Source organism: Theropithecus gelada, chromosome 17 (genome assembly GCF_003255815.1).
Source record: "Theropithecus gelada isolate Dixy chromosome 17, Tgel_1.0, whole genome shotgun sequence".
NCBI lineage: Eukaryota > Metazoa > Chordata > Mammalia > Primates > Cercopithecidae > Theropithecus > Theropithecus gelada.
The window spans coordinates 7637410-7662184 of NC_037685.1; positions in this window are offsets into that span (position 1 = coordinate 7637410).

Genomic DNA, 24775 nt, shown 5'->3' on the forward strand with positions numbered 1-24775 from the left:
ACATAGCCACCTGGGCGAGTGTATAGGCTAACAAAAATGCCCCTGTAATGCTCAATTTATGAAAAGCATAGTAGTAATGCAGAAATAAACGGCTTAGGAATCATTCTAAAATGTTTGAATAGCTAGAATTCTCCAATGTGGAAATTTCAACCTACAATACAACAGTATTAAAATACTATACTAATAATATATTTTAAAAAGAAATGATGAGGGCTATGTTTGTCATAATATAACCCCATCCCTAAGGCAGGAAGAGATACTAAACTTAACCGAGTATCTATAATTCCCATGAGTGGTTATTATCTTATGACAACTATGTACTCGATTCACTTTGCTTCTATAATAGATGTCTGTATTGTGATAGAAAATGTAGCATAATTTTCTAGAAGATAAAATCAGTTTGACAGCAGTCTCAGTTTGTTTCGCACGAAATAATCTAACATGTAAAATATTTTCTAGCCAACTAGGGTTCTGCTTTTAACTTTTGTCATTTATAAGTCAGCATCACTTTGGAGACATAAAAGCCTGCCACTGGGCTTAATTCATGGGACTCTGTGAACTATCAACCCATAGTCGACAAGACGCTCACATTAATACTTTATGATATGTGTCATTTCACAAAATTGTATAGTACAATGTGAAGCTAAAATAAGCAAAGCATCAATTAGTTATTTGTCTTTGGAGAATAAAATAGGTGTTTCATTCTAAAGGTCATACAATTTTGCCTTCATAGTAATATTCTGTAAAGTTTTTCATTATTTTTGGATTATGTGAGGATTCCTATTTCTAAATTCTAATTTATTTTATAAAGTTTGAGGGGATGTGTATTTGGTTTAGGAAAACTGATAAGGTTTTAGGTATTTCAAACTGCCAGGGATGTAATATAGGGAATTACAGTCTTAAAATAATGTCAGAAACATTGGGGTAAGAAGGTCAAGGAATCCATAACCACTGTTCAAGTAATCAGGAAGTGCAGATATCACCAGGAGTCGCTGAGTAAGATGAGCTGCCTGCAGTCTCCAGCTGGGGGATTTGAAGAAGATGCCCATAAGCTACCAGCAAAACCTCACATCTGTCATCTGTCAAAGCCAATGTGCTTACTCACTACGGCTGCAGGGGCAAACCTGGCTTCTATTTCACTTTCCAATTCTTTACACAAGTGTCTTTTAACGGCAGAATTTAAACTGGAAACTTTCAGGCAAAAGAGCTTTCCAGCTCCTGTAATATAGTGAAGTGCTTATAAGGGAGGAAATTGTCATGAGCACCAAGAGGCAATAACCTGCCACTCAGCATTTCTAAATACCCTTCCACTCATAATTAAATGTAAAAGAAGATTAGTAGTGCCTCAAATCTTTGCTTATTGTACTGGTTTCCTGGGGCTCCTGTAACATAGTATCACAAACTGGGTTGCTTAAACAACAGAAATTCATTGTTTCCTAGTTCTGGAGGCTAAAATTTCAAGATCGAGGCTCATCACACTTGTTTCCTTCTGAAAGCTATGAAGGAGAATTTGTTCCATGCCTCTCCCTATGGTCTCCATATAAATAAAGCTTTCATAAGTCAGCAGAAGGAAGGGTTATCAGACCACTTTCACAAAGGACACACATCTATGTCCAATGTAAGTGTCTTTTACAGTGAAACAAAATCATCTATGATGAAAGCCATCTACAGTAAGTCAGTGCCACCTATATGACTGCTCCTCTGAGAAATGACTCCTTTTTGGACCTTTAGCATTGATCTCTGCTTTTGGATACTGGGATCACTTCAGGCTTTGAGAAGAAAAATGTATTCAGTTGAATCTATACAAATATTTCCACTCCTAACAACATATTGACTTTGGTTTTGAGTTTACCGAGCATATGTTAGGTTACGGAGAAAGAGGCTAACTGACTTCCACAGAATAAGTCATCTTTCTCACCTGATTATCAATGGCCTCATCATTGTTGAGTGAACACCCAGATGGGACACTGATCACTTACGTATTTGATTTACCAAGATGCACGCTTATGCAACCCTCTAGTCTTGTTTTCTCTAAACCTCCAGTCATTTAGCCAAATTACTAGCCACTTCAAATGAAGCAATTCAAGCCACCTTCTTGAACCGTTCCTCTTTAGGAAAAATAGACATCAGATATACATTTTAGAATCTCCCTTTGGAAGATTTCAATTTCTCACTGCCTTTTACACCAATTATAGATCAAAGACTTTCTAGTTTAGTGCAGCAGTTCACTTCTAGATGCTAATAGTTTAAGCGGATTCAAAAAAATCCCTGAAAATAGAGGTATCTCTTTTCTTTGGTATTTCTTTTGGTAATTTTATTGTTGTAATTGTCCTAGTGGTAAATTTTATGCTAATAATATAATAAAATAAATGTTTTCTATACTATAATAAAATAAGTCTTTATATATTACATGCTGCCACAAATGTGACTGCTTCCCTGAGAAATGTATATAACATATTCATATTCATATATATATATCTCTTCTGTCAATTTCTTTAATTTTTAGATATAAAAGTAAATTTAATCTTAAGATTTTCTCCATTTCTTGAAAGTGTGTTTTTTTAAAAAAAACTTTTATTTTAGTTTCAGGGACACATGTGTAGGTTTGTTATATATGTAAATAGTATGTTGCAGGGATTTGGTGTACAAATTATTTCATAACTCAGGTAATAAAAAATCATCCATTGTCAATTAGATTTTGTCAATAAATTGGAACCCATTAGAAGATTTCTTCCTCATCTTTTTTTGCTTTAGTAATATCTGAATGCAGAATTATTTGGACAACGTGTTCTGTTTATTCTTAGTCTTCTGTGTTTCTTTTTATTTTTTATTTTTTATTATTTTTATTTTTTTATTTTTTTTGAGACGGAGTCTCGCTCTGTCGCCCAGGCTGGAGTGCAGTGGCCCCATCTCAGCTCACTGCAAGCTCCGCCTCCCGGGTTCACGCCATTCTCCTGCCTCAGCCTCCCGAGTAGCTGGGACTACAGGCGCCCGCCACCGCGCCCGGCTGATTTTTTGTATTTTTTAGTAGAGACGGGGTTTCACCGTGTTAGCCAGGATGGTCTCGATTTCCTGACCTCGTGATCCGCCTGCCTCGGCCTCCCAAAGTGCTGGGATTACAGGTGTGAACCACCACGCCCGGCCAATCTTCTGTGTTTCAAACAACTCTTTACTCAGGCACATCCAAGTTTATAATTCCTATTTTCATTTCCCATACATCGAAGTGTCAGCCTATTTCCAAATCGTTCCTGAGTTTCTCAAATGTTTGCATATATATGAAGAATGTTTAAAAAGATGCCCAAGTTCTCTTAAAGAATCACAAAAGCCTTCTTTCATAAATAGCTGTATGTAGGTTATAGTAGGCATTTCCTTTTATGTATAGACATTTGAATATGTTGAATAAAGTTTTTATAAGCCACTACATTCCCAGAAGTCCCAGTCCTATGGGTATCAATTAAATTGTATTGAAATTTGGGATATTCACATTGTGTATTGAATTGCATGTAGAAAGTAGACACAGCAACACTAAAAAGAAAATATGATGAGTAAAAAGCACAAAATTAGATGTAGCAACAAATGCAAATATATCACTAATCCAGAAAAATGGATAGAGATGAATATGTTAGGTTAAATGAAGAGGGTGTAATCTTGCATTAGATAAAATATTATTTATATCTGTTTACAAGAAACAAATTCAAAACTTGAAGAAAGTTTATGGGATGGAATAACTTTGACAAATACTTAATTATTGGCATACACAAAAATTTTTAAACAAAGTTTAAAAAGTGAACTCATAGAAATAATATTTTAGGCCAATAGTGAATTATTTTTAAAGAGAAAAAATTTAACAAAAGATTAAAAGAATGCCAAAGCACAGTACAATCAATGAATTTTTCTTATAGCATATAAAGCAAAAATTTCAGAATTTCAGCCCAGGCAACAATTGTTTATTATACATCATTTTCTATTACCAACAAATAAAAAATATTTTATGCAATAGCTCACAAAATCTGCCTATATATTAGAAAGGCAAAAGTCTGCCTTCTAATATTATTTGCAGTCAATATTAATATGATCAAAACCCTATAAATGTAAAAAAATTATTAAATCACAATAAAATTGATTGGCTAAAAATGTAAATGGCATAAATACAAAAATATTTACATTTGAAAACAATCTTTGTATATTTAATCATTTGAATTTCTAATCAGTTACAGTTTTTAGGCTAAACATTTCTATTGGTGATCTTGAAAATTGAAATCATTCCCCCAGAGGCAAGCATGCTAACTTGGGTCCAACTATGGAGCTGGAGCTTGAAGCAGCCCTATAACCCACAACAAGCCCTTTGAGCTATGAGCCAGGAGCAGTCTTTTCTGCTCAGGAACCAGTACTAGGCATGCCTGTCCATGCAACAGAGACAGGCATGCAGACTGCTGTCTTGGCTGAGGGACCTGAAGCAGCCCTGTGACTTAGTTCCAACCCTTCTCATTTGCATTCTAGGGTCAGTCAGCCTTCTCACAGCCCTATCTAGTGACACAACAGGAGTCCTTCTATGGTCGCAGCAGAAGCCAGACCCATTCATGCACCTAGTAACAAGCATGCAGTCTGCAAACCTAACTAGAGACTCTGAAACAGAACATTGTCCTGTTGTCAACCCTAGTGACCAGAGTTCTAGAGTCAATTTTGTGTGCTCAGGGACAAAAATAATTCATGCTGGCCTAAGCCCATGATAACAGGCTATCCCATGTGTGGATCTCACTGTGGACCCAACAGCAACCATGTAATCAATCTCCAACCCTGCTTAACTGTAATGCTGGAGACAAGTCCATAAGCCTTTGGACTCAGCAAAAGAAGACCTTTACCTGTTGAAATTACTATTTAAAGGCTGAAAGAAGTGTTAGCTCCTTCCAATGCACAGATGCACAGGTCTCAACAAAAGCCTCCATGTATCACTCAGAATCAGGGAAACACAATACCATGAATGGACACCAATAAAGTCACAGTAACCACCCCCTCCAAAAAATGGAGATCTATGGATTGTCTGAATAAGAATTCAAAATAAACCTTAAAGAAGCTCAATGAAACACAGAAAATTAGATGAAATATTTTTAAAAAGCTACAAACAAAATGAATAATTTACCAAGAAAATTAAAACCATGAAAAAGAAACAGTTATCTTGGAGCTGAAGAATACAATAAATGAAAAATTCAATAGAGAGCTTACCTGCAAAGTTAATAAAACAGAAGAAATAATAAGTCAACTTAAAGACAGATATATTTAAAAGTAGCCCGTTAGAAGGACAAACTAAGCCCAAAGTTAATAATAAGAAAATAATAATAATAATAATCAGAGCAGTAACGTGTAATAGATACTACAAAGACAATAGAAAAGATAAAAAAGCAAGTTTTTAAAAAAATGAACAAAACTAAAAAAAAAAAAAATTTAGTGTAACGAAGAAAACAAAGGAGCACTCAGATAAATAAAAATAGATCTGAAAGATGAGATATTACAAATGATACCACAGAAATGCAAAGAATCTCAAGACTAGTGTGAACAATTACAGATCATCAAATTGAATAACTTAACAGAAATGAATAAATTCCTAGAAACAAACAACCTACCAAAACTGAATCTTGAAGAAGTTGAAAATATAAGCAGTCCAATAATAAGAATATCCAAGTAGTAATCAAAATATCTCCAAAGAAAAACGTAGAACCAGTTGGCTTCAGAGATTGATTGTACCAAACATTGAGAGAATTCATGCTAATCCTTCTAGGACTTTTCTTTAAAAATTGTGAGAAAGAAACACTTCCAAACTAATTTAATGAGGTCGGTATTATCCTTATGCTAAAACCAGACAAGAACACTACAAGAAAATAAAATACACCCGAATATCTTTGATGAGCATAGATGCAAAAATCTTTAACAAAATATTAGCAAACTGAATTCAACAGCATTTTTAAAGTATCATACACCAGGATTTGTTCCTGAAGTGAAAGAATGGTTCGGCATATGCAAATCAATAAATGTGATCCACTATGTTAACAGGATAAAGAATAAAAAAGTCATACAATAATCTCAACAGATGCAGAAAAATCATCTAATATCTTCTCATGGTGAAACACTGAAAAAATTAAGTATTGAAAGAATGTACCTCAACACAATAAAGGCCATACATGTCAATCTCGCAGCTTACCTCTTGCTCAAGCTGAAAGCTTTTCCTCTAAGATAATGCACAAGAAAAATGTGCACACTCTCATGATTTCTATTCAACATAGTACTGGAAGTAGCAGCAAGAATAATTAAACAAGAGAAAGAAATAAAGGCATCCAAATTGGAAAGAAAAAATGAAATTGTCCCTGTTTGCATACAACATAATCCCATGTATAGAAAAATTGAAAGACTGCACCAAAAAACAACTGTAAACACTAATAAAATATTCATTAAAGTTGCAAGATGAAAAATCAATCTTTAAGAAAACAGTTTCATTTAGGACAGGCTATTGAAAACACAATATTATAAATATATCATTTACAATTGCACCAGAAACAACAGATAATGAGGAATAAATTTAATCAAGGAAATTAATGATTGGCACACTGAAAACTGTAAAGCATTGATGAAAAAATGGCACAAATGAAAAGATATCACATGTTCATGAATTAAAACAATTATACTTATTAAAATGTTTATACTACCCAAAGCAATCTACAGATTCAATACAATTCCTACAAAATTCCAATGGCATCTTTTACAGAAAAAAAAAAAAAAAAAAAACTTCTTAAAATTTGTATGGAACCAAAATAGACCCTAAATAACTACAGCAATCTTGTTTAAGAACAAAACTGGAGATATCAAACTTCCTGATTTCAAACTATATTGTAAAACTGCAGTAATCAAAACAATATGTTATTTGCATAAAACAGACCATAGACCAATGAAACAAAATACAGAGTGCAGAAAAAAATCCACGCCTATATGGTCGACTAACTTTTGAAAATGGCACCAAGTATGAATAATGGGAAAAAAGATAGTCTCTTCAGTAAATTGCATTAAGGGAAATGCATACCACATGCAAGAGAATAAAAACGGATTCTTATCTTGCATCACATACAAAAATTAACTCACAATGGATTAAAGACTTAAATGTAAACAAGTGGGACTACATGAAACTAAAAAGCATCCACACAGCAGATGAAACAATGAACAAGATTAAAAGGGAATCTAGAGGATACAAGAAAATACTGGCAAACCATACAGCTGATAAAAGGTTATATGCAAAATGTATTTTACAAAGTCAAATAATTCAATAGCTAGAAAATAAATAACCCGATTTTTAAATGGGCAAAATATCTGAATAGATATTTTTGCAAAGTAGACATACAATTAGCCAGTAGGTACATGGAAAGTTTTCATATTCATTAATCATCAGTTAAATGCAAATCAAAACCACTGTGAGATAATACCTCATAGAGTAAGAAATGATATTATTTATTTAAAAGACAACAAGTCTTGGCCAGAGTGTAGAAAAAAAAAAAAATAGGAAATCTTTGCACACTGTTGGCAGGAATGTTGATTGATAATCTATTATGAAAAACAGTATGGAGGACATTTATCAAAAATATAGATCTACCATATGATCCAACAATTCCATTACTGGATATATATCTAAAGAAATAAAATCCCTATGTCAAAGACACAGCTGTATCCCTGACTTCACTGCAGAATTTATTCACAATAGTCAAGATATGAAAAAAAAAAAATCTATGGGTGCATCAATAGAGGAATAGATAACAAAAATGTGGCATTCACATACAATGGAATATTATTCAGTCATAAAAAAGAGGGAAGTCTTGCCATTTACACAACTTTGAAGAACCCAAAGGACATTATGCTAAATGAAATAAGTGAGATACGCAGAGAAAAATACTGTATGATATCATTATATGAAGAATCTAAAAAAATTGAACTCATAGAAATAGAGTATACAATGGTTTTTGCCATGGCTAGAGACAGGAGGAGAAGGTGGTTAAAGTTAAATTTTTAGTTATGAGATGAATAACTTGTGGGGATCTAATAAACAGCAAGGTAACTATAGTTAATAATATTGTATTATGTACTTGAAATTTGCCAAAAGAGTTACACTAATTTACCATGTGAGGTAATAGGTATAGTAACTTGATAGTGGTATTCTATATATATATATAGAGAGAGAGAGAGAGAGAATAATCAAGTTGTACACCTTAGATACATACAGTTTATTTTTGTCAATTATACCTCAATAAAGCTGAAAATAAATAAAATATGAATGCACTAAAAATAAAATCATTTTCAGTTGTACAACTCTAAGTTTTCACAAGATTAAACAAAAAAATTATTGAGGACCTAGTGAATTTAACAAAAATCAGAGTCACAATTCTCTTGGGGTTTCTCTTGAATTCCACACAGGATTTAGGAAATAAGAAAATGAAGATAATTTATCATCAATACAAAAACAAATTCAGTAAGACATAAGTTAAGTAAGTAGTTGTGACCGACAGTGAGGAGAGTAGTCTAGTTGTGTTCTTGAGCCCAAGAAAATATTTACGGTGAAAGGAAATGTGCAAAGAAATTACGGTATTCTTATATTATTTTTTACTTCTCATATATCATTTACATAAACATTACCACTTTTTAGAGCAAATGTTGGCTATATTGTTTATCATTACTAACCATTTTTTTTTCTTTACTTGCACACATCCTTCTGATGTTAACCTGAACCAAGAGCTAATACATAACTTGAAATAACACACAGATACAGTAGGATGTGCCTGTACATCCCTCTGCTTTTATAGACACCCTTCAACCTCCACTTCCATATAGCTTGGAAGGAAGACATTGAACAGCACAGCCCTACCAATATTTGTCGAGTTATATGAAGAAATAGAATCAAAATTAAGTTTATCCAAACACGTTAGATTACCATGGATGGACTCATTCCATCTTGTTTGCAATTTAATTTCTTGCTATAAAATCTTTTTTAGAAAACTTTTATTTTAAGTTCAGGGGTACATGTGCAGGTTAGTTATATAGATAAACTTGTGTAATGGGGACTTGTTGTACAGGTTATTTCATCACCCAAGTGTTAAGCCTAGTATCCATTAGTTATTTTCCTGATACTCTTCCTCCTCTAACCCTCCATCCTCTGGTAGGGCCCAGTGTGTGTTTTTCCCTTCTATGTGTCCATGAGCTCTCATCATTTAGCTCCCACTTACAAAAACATGTGGTATTTGGTTTTCTGTTCCTATGTTAGTTTGCTAATGATAATTGCTTCCAGTTCCATTCAAGTTGCTGTGAAGGACATGATCTTGTTCTTTTTTATGGCTGCATAGTATTCCATGGTATAGATGTACTGCATTTTCTTTATCCAGTCTATCACTGATGAGCATTTAGGTTGATTCTATGTCTTTGCTATTGTGAATAGCACTACAATAAACATGCATGCATGTGTCTTCATAATAGAATGATTTATATTCCTTTGGATATATACAGTAATGGGATTGCTAGATTGAATGGTAGTTCTGCTTTTAGCTCTTTGAGGAATTGCTACACCGTCTTCCACAATAGTTGGGACTAATTTACACTCCCACTGACAACATATTAGCATCTTGTTTCTCCACAACTTCCCCAGCATCTGTTATTTTTGGACTTTTAAAGAATATTAGCTATTCTGACTGGTGTGAGATGGTACATCATTGTGGTTTTGATTTGCATTTCTCTAATGATCAGTGATGTTGAGATTTTTTTTTAATGTGATTGTTGGCTGCATGTACATCTTCTCTTGCTATAAAATCTTAAAGAAGTGTGAAATGTATTGTTTTCCTGTCTGACTCAAATTTTCACCTTTTCAGGCCACACTATTTTTTAAGATGGTTGAAGTTTATTCTTAGACAACAGACATATTTGCTAAAATCAAACATATTATGGACCTTTTAACAATCTCAAAGTCAATTATTAAATCAAGCATTAATTAATTATTGGTTCCCTAATGTCATGAAAGAATTAATTCCATTTGTTTAAATAGCTCATACCTTTACAGAGTACCTTATTGACTGAGAAGACTTTCCTAAATATATCACAGCGATGTTATTTAGATACTTTGTTTTCAAATTAATTTTTTCAGTTCAATTTCAAATTAATTTTTTCTTTAGCAGTTTGAAAAGGGTGATCGTAAGGGAATGTTAGCAGATGTTACCATTTAAAAATCAACCATCAAAAATTAGACATATATTTTATTCTAAAACTTCTTTGTACTATCTAGAAAACATATGATAATTAATTGTATGTAAAAATACAAAATCACATGTTTTGTATCCCATTCCTATTAATGGTTTTATTACTTTAATACTTACCTGTCTAAAAAAAAAAAAAAAAAACCTTATTTTACTTGGGAAGCTATCTGAAATGATATGCACATATAAAGACATGGTTTAGATCAGTCACTTACATTTCATCATTTATTTCTTCAGAACTTATCACTCCTGTATATTTTAGCACTGGTCCTTTAGTGAGGAAAAATTTTTCTTCATGACTATTTAGTGTAGAATCAAACCATCTCCTCGTATTTTTTGTGTTTGATTACAATGCAGTTTAAACAGTGTGCTCAACTACTAGTAGCTTAGTTACAGCTTGTCCATCTGTAATTCAATATTCCCAGTAAAATTTATTAGAAAATGTAGTTACCTTTGTGATAAAACAAGATAAAAATGGCCTACTACTAATAATCAAAACGGTTTGAAACGTGGCTCAGAAAACCAGCAATTAATTATCACTAATTAAGGGTTCAGAACCAGACGAATCATGTAATTGTTGCAGTCACAACAATAGCATATTTCAAATGAAGTGATTGAAACTGATTTCCCTTCAAAAGAAAAGTTACAGTTTTCTGTAAGTGTGAAATTCTGAAAACTTCATTTCTTTAATTCTGGAATTTCATTTCACTGTACTCTTTTCTTTAAAAAAATAAATATTAGAATTTTATTTTCCTCACAAGATAACTTCCATAATGGTACAAAGGACATTATTAACAAACAGTTGTCTTTATGTTATATCACATAAATACACATATACGTATTTGTCTATCTAGCTGTTGAAAGATGTTGACACAAATATATGTGTAGATATTTGTACAGATGTGTGTATTTTACAAATGAGCTAAAAACACGCTTTCCATAATCAAGCTTTATAGATTTGAATCCCAGATCCACAGCTTTTTATTTGTGTAAAGGTGGACAACACATTTATTTCCTCCAAGACTCAGTTTCTTCCTTTCTGTGTGTCTACTAATACCCATTTCCTAGGTTTGGTGTGAAGAATAAACCACATAATTCACGCAAAGTTCTTAGCACTGAGCATGGGACATATTATAGGTTAACTATACTTTAGCAATCATTATAATTATGTTGCCATGAGAGAATTTCTGTACTGGTTTTGTTAACATTCTCCCTGAGAAAGATGTACAGTCACAGTAAAATTGAGGCAATCCATACCTTGTTGTTTGCTAGTGAAAGGAGTTAGCCAGCTTGCTTTAGGCAGACAGTAAGGGAAGGGTCCCCTGGAAAACCCTGGACCTACCCCACAAGCGCTTACACCAGATGTTTTGTGCAGATAAGGGAACTTGCACAGCGGGGGTTGCCTAAACGTGTCCGCAGCTGACTAAGGGCTCCCATGCGCGCTGGCAGATGAGGTCACGCCACCAGGAATTCACGCATTGTGCAAAAATGGAAACCAGCCCCATCGGCCTTGTATGTAAAAGCCCTTGAATTCAACTGTGAAGGGGGCAACCGGGAACCTGCTTTCAGGACCCCTCTCTCCGCTGAGAGCTTCTCCACTCACTCTTCGATGTCTGCCTTCCTGTTTCTTCCAGGTCATGAGACAAGAACCCTGACCTAGCTAAAAAGTAAAAAATACTCCATCACTAGGATACGAGTAGTTAATCTGTATCTCGTAGAGTAACAAAGTGAGTTAAATGAAACAAAATGAATCAGGACAAATGGCCTCTTTGTCATATTTTCACTGGTTCCATTGTCCCTTCTAGAACCTCTGATTGCAATAATAGTAATAATAACAATACTTCCCATAACTCAAGGAAAAATACTGTTTTTCCCCACAAGACAGAACTGGCCTACTTACAAAAACCATGTCCTTCTTTCTTATTTGAAAGCTGCTAGATTGAAGGAGAGTTGGCAGCCGGGCGAGGTGGCGGGCCCCTGTAGTCCCAGCTACTCGGGAGGCTGAGGCAGGAGAATGGCGTGAACCCGGGAAGCGGAGCTTGCAGTGAGCTGAGATGGGGCCACTGCACTCCAGCCTGGGCGACAGAGCGAGACGAGACTCCATCTCAAAAAAATAAATAAATAAAAAATAAAGGAGAGTTGGGAGAAGGACCTGGACATATGTTTTGACATCATCCACATGGCAGATAGGAGAGAAAAGAAAAGAGTCCTGGACAAGATAACAAGTTACAACAAAAGATAACAGTCTCTATTTAAATGCCATTCTTAGAACCTGATGAAATTGTGGGCACCAGAAAGAAAACGTATAATACAGAACGCTTTATGTAGTGTGGATAGTAGTATTTTTGTAAACATTGTTAATAGTTACAGCAATTGGTTAGATTAAAATGACCAGTGACATTACGATAGATGAAAATAATAAATTCATTATTGTTATTTGGAATTGCACCCAATTTTTTGGCTCCTAAGGCCAATAGTTTTCTTCCATTCTATAAAAGTTGGCAAAAGCATATTGCTCATTTGGAGACTTGAGTTAGCAATTCCTAGATAGTTTCTCACAATAATAGAAGTTTCTAAAGTTATATTATTAGATTCACAATCTAATGTTTATTTATTTAAACTATATTTACAATATATGGGCCCTTTGATAATTTGGGGTTTAAGTGATATTAGGAGTAGAATCTGAATAAATATAAGAGCATTTTCTTGTGTAAATGGTGGTCTTATATTATTAATGTCATATGCAAATTTTCCTCATTGTGTTATTTATATATAGAGGTTCTATAAGGCTGTAATTAGTACATTAAGTCCTATTAGGAGAAAGGTAAAATTAGATCATGAAAAGAATTCTGTAACTACCAATAGTTTTCAAATCAGGTTGATAGTTAGTGGTAAGGCAAGATTTAGTTTGGCTAGCCAGTACTCATCATGTTGCTGTGAGAGGAAGTAATGTCTGTAGTCCATGAGCTAATTTATAATTTGAAGATGAATTTGAGTTTAATATCTATATATTATATATGCCATGTATCATATATATATATGTAACAAAAAAGAAACTAAAATAACTCTCTTAATTTCAGACAAAGTGACATCAGAACACAGAATATTCTCATATTTAAAGGGGGATATATATAATGATTTTCAAAAGGACATAAATATCCTAAATGCATATACATCTAACAACTGAGCTTAAAAATAAGTAAAGTAAAAACTGTAATATCTAAAAATAAATAGAAAAAAAATCACAGTGATAGCTGGATACATCAAAATTCCTTTCTCAGAAGGAATATTTATTTAAACTTGTTCTGGATCACTGATTATATGTATGTGTACATATACAGGCACACTCATATATATACACACTTACATTTTGATGTACATACATTTTATTTAAGAAGCTTAATCTCTAGCAGTTTTAAGCAAGACAATCATAATAGCAGTGCCATAATTATCATGTAATCATAGATAAATAGAGGAAATGCTTATTTCTCCTGCCGGGGCTATGAAGTATAATGTTTCATAGGTTGCTTTGGAAAGATCAAAGTGTGTAATCTGACTACATGTTTCAGTAAAAAGTTTCCTATTTGCTGAAACTCACAGGTCAGTTAGTTAACCTCTCTGGATTTTATAATTTCAGCTTAAGTGTAATTATAAATAACACAGTTCTTTTAATGAAAGTAAAGATATAAAACACTAAAATTTCTAATCATCTTTTGGATAATTAATATTATCAATGTCAATATTATGAAATTTTCTAAAAAATGGGTAGATAGTGGAGATGAAGACAAATGGAATTTCTGACAAATCATGCTTTATTTTCTTTAAACACCATGTATATGCTACTAATACCAAATACATCTCCCCGGCCAGGAGGTCTTTCCTAAGCTTTTGAGTCATAGTCTACTATCTACTTACTGTCTCTGATTAGATTTTGATAAGGTATCCAAACCTAATACATATGAAACCTCTTTCAAATCTTCTCTTCCCAGAGATTTTCCCATCTCAGTAAGTATAAATTCCTTCTTTCTAGATTCAGAAGTCCAAGTCGTTTGAGCCATTTTGGAATTTTTCTCGCCTTGTATCTTCTGTTCCAAATCCAGAATCCTGCCACTTCCTACTGCCGTGATCAATATGAGAAAGCCACTCTCCTTTCCCACCTGAATTATTGAAAAAATACTGTAAAACCAGTACCTAATTTCTTACTTTCCTGTTTACAGAGTCACCAGAATGTTCCTTTTGGTATATATTTTATCTCAGGTCAAAACTCTGCCCTCATGGCCCATCTCAGTCAAATCAAAAGTTTCCCCATGCCAAACATAGGCTTATATATTCCTGTTTGCTGTTATCATCAGAACATCATTCCCTTTTTTTTCTTCTCCTCCACCTCACCCGGCACCACACTTTCTTTTTATGCATCTGGGTCTCTTACTTCAGATTTTTTGTACTTGTTGCTTCTTTGTCTGGAGCTCTCATCCTTCAGATAACCATGTGGCTTACACCAAATTTTAATTATCAGCAAGATCTTCCCACGAAACTGTTTAAAATGTCAATATTTCCTTTCAGCTGCCCTGTAATAATTTCTCATAATTTTATGTTGCCTCATCATCCACTTTCAATGCAAGTTTAATTTTTTACACCAGAAGCAGGACTCAGTCACCCATGACAGATTATCCATTTCCACAACACACCTAAATGGCTCAAGCCTGTGGCCAGATCTCAGAATTTAGAGTGATCTCTCGGCCTAGGAGACTGGGTTCCCACTTTTTCAATGCTTCCTTTAAATGAACCATTTTGGCTCAAGCCTGTAATCCCAGCACTTTGGGAGGCCGAGACGGGCGGATCACGAGGTCAGGAGATCGAGACCATCCTGGCTAACACGGTGAAACCCCGTCTCTACTAAAAAATACAAAAACTAGCCGGGCGAAGTGGCGGGCGCCTGTGGTCCCAGCTACTCGGGAGGCTGAGGCAGGAGAATGGCGTGAACCCGGGAGGCGGAGCTTGCAGTGAGCTGAGATCCGGCCACCGCACTCCAGCCTGGGCGACAGAGCCAGACTCAGTCTCAAAAAAAAAAAAAATAAAAAAAATAAATGAACCATTTAGGCACTTGCCCTCAAACTGAAAGTGACCCACACTCTAATTCACCATATACTCTGCTATTTGCTAGGCAATACTGTCTCTTTCTGCCTGATATGTCATTCCTTCCTCCTTTGACTTGGAAACAGACAATTACCCTCCTGACTCATCATCTCCTCCTTGCCTAGAATCTGTAAGTAGAAATCTTTGACCTCATTTCCTATTGCGGTGGTGTACTGAATTTGTACTCTCTATATAAAGAGCCAAGGGCTACCTTGGGACAGGTTTGCCGTGGGATGCCTGGGGGAATGCTAGGTCAGGCTCCAGTACCAGGGCAATAGTTAGACAAACATAAAGTGGACGCTGGTCAGACAAGAACCACAAGTTCAAATAAGATATTTGTATAAAGGTGTTTCCCCTGTGACAGACACTCCCTTACCACTCCCACCCCTGACCGGTTGGTCATAAGTTTGACAGGTAGGCATTAGGCCATCTACCAGGTGAAAGAAGTATCCCAGCCAAGTACGGTGGCTCAGATCTGTAATCCCAGCACTTTGGGAGGTTGAAGTGGATAGATCATTTGAGGTCAGGAGTTCGAGACCAGCCTGGCCAACATGGTGAAACTCCATCTGTACTAAAAACACAAAAATTAGCCAGGCGGTGGTGGCGTACGCCTATAATCCCAAATACTCAGGAAGCTGAGGCGGGAGAATCCCTTGAGTCTGAGAGGCAGAGGTTGCGGTGAGCAGCGATCAGAGATTGGGCCACTACATGTCTGGGCGAGAGAGTGAGATCCTGTATCAAAAAAAAAAAAAAAAAAAAGTGTCCCGTAAAAGGCATTGTAAACACCGTCCATCTCCCCTTTATTTCCTATTAGGACAGAGTTGCTAACTGCTAGCCGCTGTGGTACTAGAATCCCAGTTTAGCTGGGGGCTCCTAGAACATATACCTTCTCATTCTTTCCATTATCTTTTTCCATAGCACATACTACCGAACTTGCTATGTTTTCCTAATAAATTATATTTTATTGAATGAGTAGTTTATTTACTTATTTATCTCATTTATGCCTTAGCTTGTTTTTATTCCTGCTAAAATAGATACCCATTATTATAGCAGTGACTGACACATACGAAGTTATTGGTAAACACCTGTTGAATAATTTAATGAGGCAAAGTTCTCTTCTATATGAATAAACTTGATTTTAATAAAGATATTAAAATTCTCTAATCCTGCATTCCTGACCAGGGATTTGGGTCATAAAAACTTTTGCTTTCTATATTTTGTTCCTAATGTGTTAAAATTATTGAAGATGGACGTTACTTGCAATGTTTACTTCGTTTTAAAAATAATGCAAATACAAGCAGTCATAATTTTTACAAAATTTGTGACTCACATGACTGATTATTATAACAATAAGAAAAATAGTTATGAAATTAGAACCCAAATTAATATACCTGGACCAGTTAGTGAAGAAAAAGATACTTATAGGAAAACATTGTCAACAAAAATTAAAGTCTTAACTGGAAAAATTTTGACTGGAATTTAAAAATATATATAGAAATAGGACCCTGAGAATAAGGGTGTTCTGACTGGAGGATGATCAAGGTCAAACAAAACTTAGAGCTAAACAGTGAAATTGTATTGCAATATTATTCACTTCATACTTTACTCTATTCAATGACTAACCAAGATGGCCTTAATGATCCCCTCGACTTGATTAAATTTTATAAAAGTTTCTTTCTGACTACAGGTCTTGACCTTCCTTTTCTTAGAGCATTTGCTTTAGAAAACTTGCAATTGTAAATTATTTCTTTGGGCCTTTGAAATGTAAATTTTCTACAAGCCAGGAATGTCTTTCTCCAGGACCTGGGAGCCATTCCTTTGAAATGTAATCATTTAGTAAAATAGCACCTCTATCTCCCAGTTTCTGTGGGATGGCAGGAGCCTAACTTTCAAAAAGTACCAATTAGCAAACACAGATGGCCTAATCATATTGACTAACATCCCTCTAATTTCCGCCAGTACTTTTCTGCTAGTTTACCCCAGTGTTTAATAATTTTCTTTCTTTTATTCAATAGAGTTGGAAAAAACCTTCCTTTCCTATTGCAGTAGTCTTGAATAAAGTTTTCCTTGACTATTTAATTGATCTGGTCCAAATACCGTCATATTTTACTTTCTATTTATGCATTCATTTTTAGTAATATGAATGTGGAAGTAGAGAGACTTCACTATGTATGTGGTAAAAAACAGACAATGCAAACCTATATAAACTTATAATAATTTTCATGCTACTTTAAAAACATATTTTTATTTCTTCATAACTACTGAACTTCCTTTTAAAACTGAACTGATTTTTTATCATACAGAATGTAATTTCAGACCATGATAATAATAGGGCTATTTGACTTACTTTTTTTTTTTTTTTTTGTACTAGCATTACATATCTTATATTTTGTGAATACTACTTATAATTTTTAGGGTATTTTTTTTCTTTTTGTAGTGTGTTTGTGTTTACATTACTTAAAATTGCTGAGTGCCTCACATGTGATTGAGCCACAGTAAATATTTGACAATTATTTTCTAATACTTTAAATACATTTTACTTTGAATACTTTTTTAACTGTAGAGTTTTACAACTAATGTATTTCAAATCAAAGTGTTTTTATGTTTTTAAAAAAGGCAAAAATTCTTAACATTTTTTCCCACTCATGGCAAAAACAGTAGTTGCCATTTTAAAAAAGGGCACGATGAATAGAATTTCCCAGATCACAGGTTGTTGCAGAGATTAAATCAACTGAGAGTAACAACCTTTCATAGCTAGAACACATTCTGTCCCTCACAAAATAGCAATGGAATGCATTTGAGTGAAAGGGATGTCTTTATAAGAATAGCTAACATTCATTCTAATGCTATATTAAAAATAAAAGCAATGGCACATATTTTAAGTATTTTAGGGAAAACATATTTGTGCTGTTCCTCAAAACTGGTGTTTGTATACCAGGACAATTTATCTAACAACAATGGGCTTTCATGTAATTTTTCTAACTGTCAAAATTATATGAAGCAAGAAATTCTCTCTCTTTTTCTTATCTCCTTTCTAACTCATGCTTCCTGTTAGTCAATGGAAGCATTGAAATAGTGTGAGGAAAATAACAGAACGGAAAATGGCAAGATATCAGTTATAATTCTGTATCATATTCCGTATCAATTTGGCTTAAAATGCTAGAAACTTCAACATGCTGTCTATTGAAAAAGAAACAATTAGATCCAGCTATGGGAGAACTTATTATGCCTTTAACAGCAAGGGCTAAATATTCAATTTCAAATATTAAATAGTTATGACAATCTTTGCAGCAGTAAGTCAAGCACGTTTACTTAAAAGGTTAAAAATCTGCTGAGTGACAATAATGGGCATTTCCAAAAGAACTCTTGAAAACACGTGAATAGCAGTGTTGTGGTCTCTGGTGTTCTAAAATATTGAACATATCTAATCCAATGGCTGAGAAAATGAGGGACTGGATGCTGTAACAAACTCTGCTCCTAAAACCAAAGAAAAGAGGTTTACAAGAGCAAAGCATATGGTTAGGGAGTAAGCTCAGAGCCAAATTTCTATACAGGGCTAGTCTGCAGTGCCAGCAGTAAATGTAGAATGTAGTCAGGAGAACACTAATCATTTGGTTTGACAAGGAATTATAACAAAGGCTCATGGTTTCGACAAAGGATTTTGACAAAATCACAGTAAATATTGCCTAATTCAATAATTTGCATTTGATTATAAGCACTGAAAATTTAGACATTGAGAGTAAAATGAATTTCCTTTCAAACGTGTTTAGACACTGTTAGAAAGAATTTACAATTGAGGAGAATCATGACAATAACACAGGAAACACCTATGTGGAAAAGCATGAGGTGACTGCAAGGGAAAAGCCAATGCAAATTAAAACATAGATCACTTTCTTCTCTTTAATATTTTTATACTTCCAATTCATTGTTCAATATGTCTGAGATAAAACTCCCAATCAATATATATTACACCCCGGTATTTCCATTAATATTCCACCTAACATTTAAAGATTAGTCACAATGACTTAGTGGGCACAGGCACTCAGAGAGAGGTAGGTGTTGGAGAAGGCAGAACTGCTTTCCAGTGAGCAGGTGGGGGTGGCTGCTGGCTTCCGTCCCAAAGGGAGGGGCATCAAACCATAATGGACTGTTCTCAGGCATTGATATTTGATTCAGCTTGTCCTGCTGGCTTAGGGACTTGCTTAGGACTGACAACCTTTTATTTTTTATTAAATTTCTTCCTGTGGGAATAAGAATGTCTTTCTTATTCCTGTTCCACCATTGTATTTTTATTTAAAATCAGGTAACTTGTTTTTTTTTTTTTCTACAGGTCCACAAATGGAGAAGAAATTTTCGCCTTGATGGGCTCATCCATAATTGATTTAGATGATGAGGCCTGGGATATTTTCAGATGATTATATTCAGGTGAGATTTTAGATTATATTTAATGATGAGTAAAGATTCAGGGGGATGTTGGGATTGGGTGAATCCATATTGTGTGTGAGAAATGCATGAATTTGGGGAGCCAGAGGACAGACTGTTATGGGTTGAAGTTTGCCCCCCAAAATATATTTTAAAACACTAGCCCATAGTACTTGTGAATTTGACCTTATTTGAAATAGGGTTTTTGCAGATGTAATTAGGTAATGATATCAAGATGAAATCACCCCAGATTTAGGAGATTCCTAAATCCAATGAATGTCTTTATATGCTAGCACCAACTGTTAAGCCATTATTTTCCAACTAAATTGAAATGCCACTTCTGTCATGTATTAAGTTTTCATACATACTTGGATATATTAATGGATTATTTAGTCTACTGATTGACTTCTCTGTTATGTAGTCAAAATCATAGTGTTTTAAAATGACTATATTTGTCATAATATGTAATACCTGAGCAGGCAAATTCTCCCCAGATAATCTCTGCTATTGCATTAGTCTTGACTATTTCAGATACTTCTTCATCATATTAGTATAAAATTTATTTTTCCAAAATCCAAAAGTAAACCTCAATGAGGTTTACATTTAAGTTAAATAAATTAGTACATTAGTTTGGAAAAGATTGACGTTTTATGACATCTGTTTTTTTAATTCAAAAGAGGGTACTTTTAATTTATTCATGCCTTACATCGAATGTAATTTTTTGTATGTCATGTGTACTATTTTAAACTTTTTACGGTATTTTTATAGTTTTCATATCTATTTTAAATTATATACCTATATTATATGTGTTTATATATAAAAGTACACAAATATATAGAAATGCTATATTGGTATTATATTAACTTTCTATATATAACTGGTAAAGGCAAGCGATCAGAGTCATTTTTGAAACTTTATATTTATTTTATTAAACTGTTATTAATTAGTAGTTCATTTTACTACTAATCACAAAAATTATTAAAAATCATCTTGGATTCAGCTACACAATGAAAATATCAATTAAAAGGAATGTAATTGTGCCATTTCATTTTCCAGTTGATAATGTTTTCTGCAATATTTTATGTTCCAAAACCTCTAAAATTTTTAATAATTCTCAAAGCAAAAGTCATCCTTGTTTATTACATTATTTTAATAAAAATGCTTTAGCAATATATTATTTAATAATTAATTTGGTGGAGAAAGATTTTGTAAGTATGTGGCATCATATTTGCATTTGTAGTAAGCTACATGTTTTAATGTATTCATAATTTTCCTTTTATTTTTCTGAATATAATAAGAAGATTTCCTAATGTTGAATTTATGAATTCCTAAAATAAGCACTATTTGAACTGCTAATTGTTAGATCTTTTGTTATATGTGCTAATAAGATGTTTGAATCATTGTATATAAGATATATCCTTCATATTTTTATTTTAGTACTATCTTTAAAAGGTTTCAATGTGAAGGTTGTGCTGGATGTATTTATTATCTTAAGATAAATAAGAAAATGAAGAAATCCTGCTTAACCATCCTCTAAATGTGGCTTCAAGGTCGTGGTTCAAAATGGACATTAAAACTGCAGCCATTGATACTAACCATATCAGAAAAAAAAATGGAAATGTAAGAAAGCGACTTCTCTGGTTAAGATCTCCACTCTCATATAATTACACAATATATTTACATATACCTATGTTGACCAGAATTTAACGACACGGTGATAACAAATACTAAAGAATCTGCATAATGTACTACCTATTGAGTGATCATATAGCCACTAGGAAATTAGGGCTCCCATCACTAAGAAATTAGCCAACATTCTCTGTCATAGTGCTTTTCTTTAACCTCCAAATATCCGTATGTACCTTTCTTCCCACATTTAAAACACACCCAGCCATCTCTCAAGGAAGATGATGACAAAATTCTGTACAAATTCTGCAGCCTGGTCAAATCTTAGGATCTCTAGGGGATGTGCAGCTCCCACTGCTGCCTAGATATAGATCTTTGTGTCATTAGAAACCTGTAACTAAAAGACATGCCATCTAACATAGCCACTAATGTACTTCCTATAAAGTGAAGTTGGATTTAGAAGGTTCATCAGATTCAAGTTTAATCTTGTCCTGGCAACACAATTCCATAAATGTTATGTGTATGCATCAAGAGAGTATAATATTATGATACCTTGTTGCTTATAATTTTATAATGATGTTAGCTACTGGAGAGTATTTCTTAAATTCTTGAACTCACTAGGAGTTTAAAACGGTAATATTATTAGTTAACCCTTTTTTTTCCACTAGAGTTATGTGCCACATGCACATATTTTAGTCAATGACAAACCACATATACAACAGTGGTCATATAAGGTTATAATGGAGCTGAAAAATTCCATTTACCCAGTGATGCTGCAGCAGTCTTAATGGTAGAATTCAACTCATTACTCACATACTTCTGGTGATGCTGGTATAAATAAACCGAAGCCATCGCCAGTCTTATAAAAGTATATACTATTATGTACAGTACATAATACTTGATAATAACTATGATCCCAGTGTATGCAACTACTATACTATACTTTTTATTGTTACATTAGAGCATACTCCTTTTTTAAAAAAGAAACTGAATTGGAAAACAGACTCAGGCAGGTCCTTCAGAAGGTAGCCTGGAAGAAGATGCTGTTATAACAAGAGAAGAGAGCTCCATGTGTGTGTTATTGCTCCTGAAAACCTTCCAGTGGGATAAGATGTGGAGGTGGAAGACAATGATATTGAAGATTCTAACCCTGTGTAGGTCTAGGTGAACAAGGAGTGTATTTGTGACTTAATTTGTAACAAAAATGTTTAAAAGGTAAACAATAAAAACGAAAAAAATTAAAAGTAGAAACTTATAGAATAAGTATATGAAGAAAATATTTTTCTATAGCTATAAACTGTTCATGTTTTAAGCTGAGTGTTATTGCCAGAGGCGTGTGAACCAGAGCAACTCCGTCTTAAACAGGAGCTGGGTAAAATGAGACTGAAACCTACTGGGTTGTATTCCCAGATGGTTAAGGCTTTCTAAGTCACTGGATGAGATAGGAGGTCAGCACAAAATACAGGTCATAAAGACCTTGCTGATAAAACAGGTTGCGGTAAAGGAGCTGGCCAAAACCCACCAAAACCAAAATGGTGACAAAGAGTGATCTCTGGTTGTCCTCACGTCTACACTCCCACCAGTGCCATGAGAGTTTATAAATGCCATGGCAACCTTAGGATGTACCTATATGGTCTAAAAAGGAGAGGCCTGAATAATTCACCCCTTGTTTTGCATGTAATCAAGAAATAACCATAAAAATGGGCAATCAGCAGCCCTCGGGGCTGCTCTGTCTATGGAGTAGCCATTTTTTTATTCCTTTATGTTGTTAATAAACTTGCTTTCACTTTGCATTGTGATCTTTCCTTGAATCTTTCTTGTGTGAGATCCAAGAACTCTCTTTTGGAGTCTGGGTTGGGACCCCTTTACTGTAAGATTATTACCAAAGAATAAAAAAGTTAAAAAAATAAAAATAAAAAGAGATCCAGGCATAGTGACTTGTGCCTATAGTCTCAGCTACTTGGGAGGCAGAGGTGGGATACCACTTGAGGCCAGGAGTTTGAGACCAGCCCAGGAACACAGTGAAATCCCTATCTCAAAAAAAATAAAAGTCAAAATTTAGCCAGACATAGTTGAAAAGTTATAGAGTAAAAATTATGGTAAGCTAAGATTAATTTATCAGTGAAAAAAGAAATTTGAAAGCATACATTTAGTGTAGACAATGTGTACGGTGTTCATAAAATCTACAGCAGCGTACAGTGATTTCCTAGTCTTTCTCATTCACTCACCACTTCCTGATTCACCCAGAGCAACTTCCTGTCCTTCAAGCTCCATTTCTGGTATATGCTCTAGACAGGTCTTCCATTTTCTATATTTTATACCATATTTTACTGTACCTTATCTATGTTTAGATACATAAATACTTATTGTGTTATAATTGCTTACATTATTCAGTACATTAACATGTTGTACAGGTTTGTAGCCTAGGAGAAATAGCCTACATCATATAGCCTAGAAGTGTCGTAGGCTATATCATCTAGCTTTGTGTAAGCACACTCTATGATATTCACACAATGACAAAAATGTTTAACAAGGTATTTTCAGTTTGTAATCTTGTCATTAAGTGAAGCATGACTGTATTTGAACCACTTCAGTAAAGAAAGAGTTTAATTCTGTTAACACTTTGGTTACTCTGGAGTACAGATCACTTGGGAAAAGTAGAAAAACAAATTCATTTTTAAAAAATTTTTTACTAAGAAGTTAACAAAAAGTCAGTTATCTTGCATTATCCAAAGATGACTAAAGTATCCCTCTGAAATATGAAATTCTATATGCCATTATAGAACTTTTAAAAGGGAAACAATTTATCCTCTGTTGTATCTATTTATTTTTTTTATTTTTAACTATTTTATTTATATGTTTTTAGGTTTTGATACATGATTATATTTTTTTCTTCTGTTTTGATATTATATAGATATTTTTTGATATTTCCTCTTATACATTAAAATTTAAATAGTATATATGTTCCATTTGAGCTGTATAATTTGAAAGAATAATTCTATTTTAAAAATAAGACTATTCTAAATAATAATGGGAGACTTTAACACTCCACTGTCAACATTAGACAGATCAACGAGACAGAAAGTGAACAAGGATATCCAGGAATTGAACTCATCTCTGCAGCAAGCAGACCTAATAGACATCTATAGAACTCTCCACCCCAAATCAACAGAATATACATTCTTCTCAGCACCACATCGCACTTATTCCAAAATTGACCACATAATTGGAAGTAAAGCACTCCTCAGCAAATGTACAAGAACAGAAATTATAACAAACTGTCTCTCAGACCACAGTGCAATCAAACTACAACTCAGGAC